This window comes from Magnolia sinica, chromosome 15 (assembly GCF_029962835.1).
Source record: "Magnolia sinica isolate HGM2019 chromosome 15, MsV1, whole genome shotgun sequence".
Classification (NCBI taxonomy): domain Eukaryota; kingdom Viridiplantae; phylum Streptophyta; class Magnoliopsida; order Magnoliales; family Magnoliaceae; genus Magnolia; species Magnolia sinica.
The window spans coordinates 55,025,639-55,031,991 of NC_080587.1; the positions used below are offsets into that span (position 1 = coordinate 55,025,639).

Here is a 6,353-nt window from a genome sequence, read left to right on the forward strand (position 1 = left end):
ACCTTGGGAAGGTATTGGTTAAGTTTGGTATAGACAAGGCGAAACCGGTTACCACACCCTATGTTGCTTACTTTAGGCTTTCTTCTAAATAATGTCCTACTATAGACAAAGCTGAGTATATGGCGGTGATGAAGGCATTCAAAGATGGTGTTTTGTTGAGAGGAATGATAAATCATCTTAGGCTTCAAAAGGAGGCTGTATTGGTTAATTGTAATAGCGAAAGAGCGATTATTTGACAAAGAACTTTGTTTATAACTCACGTACTAAATATATTGATGTTCGTTATCATTTTATCCGATACTTGAGAAAACGGGGTGACTCTAGAGAAGATCCATACAAGCATGAACACGACCGACATACTTACGAAGGTGGTTCCTATCGAGTAGTTCAAATTGTGTGCGACTTATCTGGCCTTGGCGAAAGCTTAATAAAGATGGAGTATGCACAAAAAGCGGCAATGAAGCTTTGATAGAAGGCGATTAGATATGGTGATGACATGGTGGGGCAATGGAGCATGAAGATTGAATCTATATTGGAGATTGTTGTCAAATGTCTTCAATCTAACTGAGCTCAAGGGTCTGTCGATTCCATCAACAGACCACTTGATACCATCGAGAAAATCCTAAAAAATCCCATTTGCTCGTTGGACAGTTTTGGAGTTGTAACTCGATGCCATCGAAGGCGGCTTTGATGTCATCGACTGGTCTTCAATGGTTGTCGAATCCATCAAAGGTCCCATCGACTGCGCGCGTTGAACTGCATAAATGTGCAATTTATTTATAATTCCAGTTGTGATAGTATATATATCAGGTGTAATAGAGATTAGAAAAATCTAAGGGAATGTTAAGACATTCCTAAGGTTTTCTAGAGCAAAGTTAGGGTTTTGGGAATGGATTTTGGGATTGTTTAGATCAGTAAGTCCATTCATTTCTTTTAATATTATTTCATAGTAGATTGCTTGTTGCTTTGTGCTGTGGTTTTTTCCCATAAGAATTTTTACACGTAAAATTCATGTATTTTATGTGTGCTTTTACATGCATTTGGTTTCACCTTGTTTGATTGAATTCAGATTTGCTTCTGTACAATCCCCAACAAACACCAATGATTTCATGGCCTGTTTGTTTATCATACGTGCTCCACATGGTACACATGTGGAACATCTAAACCATCTATCAGATTCACACTAGCGTGTAGATGCAATGTGCCTAAAAGTGAAAATGGTCCTAAATGATGAACATGTGTAGTCAAACGTGTAGGCGACAAGGATGATGGCAACAAGTTAACGATGGAAGCCCATGATGAATAATACCGCAATTTGACTAGTAACTTGGAGACAAATCACCTTAATCGGTTGGAATCTTGCACCTTGCGGGTAACTTAGCAATGGTAAATCAAAAACCTGAAAACTAGACCTCCTCAACCACCTCTGGTAAGCGAATCTCAGTTTTACAAACACACACAAGGGTACAAGATAAAATAAAAATAAAAATTTAGAAAACAATAAACTATTAAATTACGTGTAAAGAGACTAGTTATAATAACTCATAACTCTAATCACTTTAGATCATTCATTCCATGTCCTAACATCTAATCGTAACTATGTTGGAATTGGCCCCTATTTCCATTATATTCCAACAGATTCTCAGAAACTTGACGATAAGTTGCTCATAGAGGTTTGGTCTTCCTAGAGAAAGCGGGCCTCGGTTCCATTAGATTAGTGTCATCGAGTCCCTAGGGTGGTTTTTTTTTCTTTTGGGAAGATTCATCATCGTCTACTGTTTTTTCGTTTGGTATAACAGATCCTTTATATAGGATGATAGGCGGGCCTTCTTTGGTGCCGCTGCTCTGCCCAAATTAGCTCAGGTTGTAAAGTTTTTGCCTTTCATGAAGGTGGTGGGCCCTTTGATCTGGGCCGCATCAATTTTTTTGAAGAAAAAAAAAAGTGTTGGAATTGTATGACATCAGGATGGCTAAAATGTTAACTTGATAAGCTTCCAAATGAAACTAGTTTTACATGTTTTTAGAGTCCAAAATTTAGGCCGTAAGAAAAGTGACGAAAATAGTAATTAAAATTTTAAACATATCTAAAAAACTAAAACTTACGATAAAATATCTTTAAGAAAAAGAGTTAACCTAGGATAGATATTGCTAGAATAGAAGACTTTTCATGTAAGGCTCACGATAGTCGCCCACCTTTTACTCGATCGCGGTCACAATTCTCCAAGATCAAGATGACGATTCATGCATAATTCTTTGAAAATCTAGGCCTTTAAATGGTGTGATCGTGGGCCATCAGAAAATTATCGATGGAGAGATTGGCTTGGCCTGCGGATTGATGGCTACATAATGCCTACATCAGTCCTCTCAGATGGTGGGGAAATTTTCCAAAACAAATGGATGGGTAAAAATAGCTTGGTTTAACAGTCCACTTGTTTCAGATAGCATCCCAACTTCCCAACTGAGCTTGATCTTCAGGGCATAGAATATCCCACCTTTTTGCCCATGTGCCATGCTGGCCTCTTTGGAGCACACACTACAAGAAACTGGACTTTTACCGGTGGTCAGAACCGCTGGTAAAAGCCCAAAAAAATGCCATTAATGCTATTGCCAGTGCTAGACAAGCGCCGGCAGCTAGGTATGTCGGTAAAACATATGCCGGCGCTAAGTGAGTTTTACCGGCGCTTGTCTAAGTGCCGGTAATTACGTACTCTTTTTCGGCGGCCGCTCTCACTTCATTGACGCTTTTGCTGGCTGCTGGTGATTCTGAAAGAAGCACCGGTACAAGTGGAATAAGCACTGGCAAAATTCAATCCAAGTGCTGGCAATAGTATGGTTTCTAGACATTTTTTGTCACGGAAAAGCGCCAATAGAAATCTACACAAGCGCCGGTAAAAGTCTTTGTATACATTTGAGAGGCCCCAGATTTTTTTTATTATATATAATTCAATTAAAACCTATATTTTTTTAATATTTGAAACATAAAAAATGATGCAATACAATTAAAACAAAATATTAAACAAAATTTATATTACTACACAATAAAAAAATATATAATATTTATTACAACAAATTGAAAATGATCTTGAATTTAAATAAATAAATAAATAAATAAACAAATCCTCTATATGGTCTAAATTTAGGCTGAAGTGATGTAAATCTTGCACACAAGGAAAAAAAGTGAAAAAGTAGCATTCAACAAATTGATGCATGAAAAATTCACATATATAAGCCAAATCAAATAATTATCACATCAACAACTTTCTAAGCAAACCACTTTAATTAATAATATCTAATTGAAACCACAAGTCACAATTATGAAAAAGAAATAAAAATCTCATAGGTTAAAAGTATCAAGTATATTACAAGCGTCACATTCCTCAACATTAGAAAAACAAAAAAAAAAAAAAAACAAAAAAAAAAAAAAAAAACATTGTAGCTTACGCTACGAACGCTACAACCCCTGTAGTGTACCCTACAGGGGGTTTACGCTATTTGGGACGCTACATAGCGTACACTACGGGTGCTATTTGAAACACTACTCATAGTGGTTAAGAGTTGAGACTGCACATATTGTCATAGTTCCCTTGTTTCTAAAATATGGGAAGAGGAATTAGTGTGTTTTTCGGGGTTTGGGGTTGTATTTTTCATTCATGTTTGATGTTTTATTTTTCCTATCAATTCTTCTTATCTTCTCCCAAAAATTAATAATTAAAATAAAAAACCATGCCTCTGACTCAATAATGGTCTATCAGAGACAGGATCCAAGTTACCAGCGCAGGCAAGTATGCTCTCAATTCAGTGCCTGAATAATTAGCTCTGGCCTAGGAGGACGATGCCACACTTGTTCTAATATTGACTGCTCTTGCCCAGGAGGTTGATGCCAACAGATCTCAAATTGACTGCAGTACTTGAGTTTTTTAATCGACTTCATTCTGTTTTGTTTGGGGTGCGCAAATGTCCCCAATTTGAAATCTAATTGCAAAGAAAGATGATTGGTACATGAAGGTTTCTTTTTTATAACTTAATTCTGATTTTGTCCTTTAATAATCTCTCCAATCCAACTATCCAAGAATATCTAATTGTAAAGAAAGTTGATAGGAACTGGAATTGTTTGGAGGTGAATTTATGCATCTCCCTCTCTCCCTGAGGAATAGAGTTTATTGTGACAACACAAATAATGGCATATGAAAGGTCTCATAACATGCACTCTTAGTGTACCTTGTTCTGAACTAATGATAAGCAATTACTAACATTTTAAAGATGCATGATTATACACGTAAAAAATAAAAAGAAAGAAAGAAAGAAATAATTATGACCAAACATGGGATACATAATCACCGCTAGAGATAAAAAGAAATGGGGGCCCCACTCATTTCAATTGCTTACAGTACAATAAATTACCGAAGCTGGGCCGTGAGCAACTGATCTCGTTGTTGAAGCTGCTCAACCGTCAGTTGTGCATCTAGTACTTCTGCTTGCCGTTGATTGATTTCCTCAATCCAGCTACAAAACAGAGTGCCCATATAGCTATGCAGTAGAAGTGAATAGTTCCATGCACCAAAAACAATGTTCTTATCAGGACCCTATGCATCACAGTATGCACTGAGTCCTGCTGTGCCAAGTCTGTGCAAGCAGGCTCCATGGTGGTGATCAAGACTGTCTATCTGATGGGCCCCAACATGGATAGGTGATGCCCCCTAATATCTCCCAGATTTAAAGATCCTAGCCACTAACTTTTGGCACTCTTTATGGACTATTGTTGAATCTTTCTCCTGATAGTATATTCATAGGCGATTATTTTCCTACCCCATGTCAATAGACCTAGCACATCAGGACGGAACGCGTTCTAATGTGACACTCTAGCTCTTTCATTTCTGTTCTCTCCATTTTCTGTTTTTCTTTTCCATCCTTCTGACTACTAGTACAACTTCATACAACCCCAGCATAGTATCAAAATTCAGGAAGAACAATGTGATGAAAAAAATGTTTCAAGGAGAATTTCACCTCTCTCTTTCCTCAATAAAATCATTAATCTGCTTCCTTAGCTGGAGAATTTCCTGCTCCTGATGTCACAGAAACACTCAATAAGTCCTGTGTTAATTTGAAAATGTAAAAAAAGAATTAGATAAACACCATCTTTGCATTGGATTCTTCGGTTTGTTATTGAGCTTGCTCTGCTAACTTTTGAAGTTGTAGTTAGTCTATCAAGTTCTACCATGCACCAAACAAACACCATCAAAGAATGAGAAGAAGATCTTTTAAAACTTAAAGAGCTTGGTACTGTTGGTTTAACTTGCAAGATAGTTAGTCATGTCCAACTTGACTCTAAGCAAATCTCTAATCACATCATGAGTCATGTTTTCTGTTCTTGCCAGCCTTGCATTCAGCATACATATCTGAGCAGTAAACAAAATATTTGTATCTAAATGTTGTTGACTGTCCATTTTTGCAAGCTACTTACTAGATTGTCAACCAGTGATTTTTGCAAAGTGTTCTACAAAGAGTGGGCTGGATAAAAAAAGATGGCAGATTGATGATTGGGAATGTTCAAGTTTCTAAGTGCAGCTAGTTACATTTTATCATTTCTAATGTGTGACGGCAGTGTATATCTAGAAATATAGTTTGAGGGTCTCTAATGATTAACTATATTAAAATTTATTTTATTTTATTTTATTTTTAAAAAAAAGTGCTTACCCCCTCAAACTCGCTCCAAGGAGGTTTCCCAGTAAACTGCTTGTTTTGCATATTGTCCTATCACAGTATACTACACTAAAGTACAAAAAGAATCTTAGTACGGGTTAAAAAGAAATAAAGAATCACTTTTTTTCTTTTTCTTTTTTGAAAGATATTGTTGTGCATTTGTTCACGAACAACACTTTACAATATAATGTTTATCGATGAGAACCTAACCTGCCGTTGATTATGAAGACCACTGTCTCCAGATATCACATTCCCTGATGAATCTGTAGCAAATCCTGAATTTCAAAATCAGAAACATTATGAATGCAAAATAGCATAGTTCATAGATTGAAGGGAAAAAAAAACAGTTTCCATTGTTTGAATTCATGAAAAGAGATAAAATCAGTTGCTTTCACACAGAGTTAAAGAAGTAATAAAACCACACTTGAACTTCGTCAAAGCTTTCCTTTGAGATAATAGCTTTTGGCTCAACATCTACAGGTAGGAACATTGAAATTGTATATACATCAATGTAAGAAATGACTAGATAACTATTTTTTGAGAAAGAACGAGCTTCATTACACAAAATGAAGATAAAAGAACAATCAACAAAAGAAAATGGGGCCTCCATTATCTTATGGATGTGCGTGCATGTTCACATGTGAATCATGTGA

At 36.3% G+C, this 6,353-nt stretch overlaps 1 long non-coding RNA gene across 2 annotated transcripts; it reads right to left on the reverse strand.

The window, feature by feature from the left end:
* Positions 1-5,281: 5,281 nt before the first annotated feature.
* LOC131227241 (uncharacterized) lies at positions 5,282-6,126 on the reverse strand. Of its 2 annotated transcripts, none has more exons than XR_009162129.1 (3): positions 5,911-6,126; positions 5,695-5,764; positions 5,282-5,396 (listed from the first exon to the last, which is right to left on the reverse strand). It is a non-coding gene; the product is annotated as an uncharacterized LOC131227241 (long non-coding RNA). The 2 variants fall into 2 exon arrangements; XR_009162128.1 differs by having other exon boundaries at positions 5,695-5,769.
* Positions 6,127-6,353: the final 227 nt, after the last annotated feature.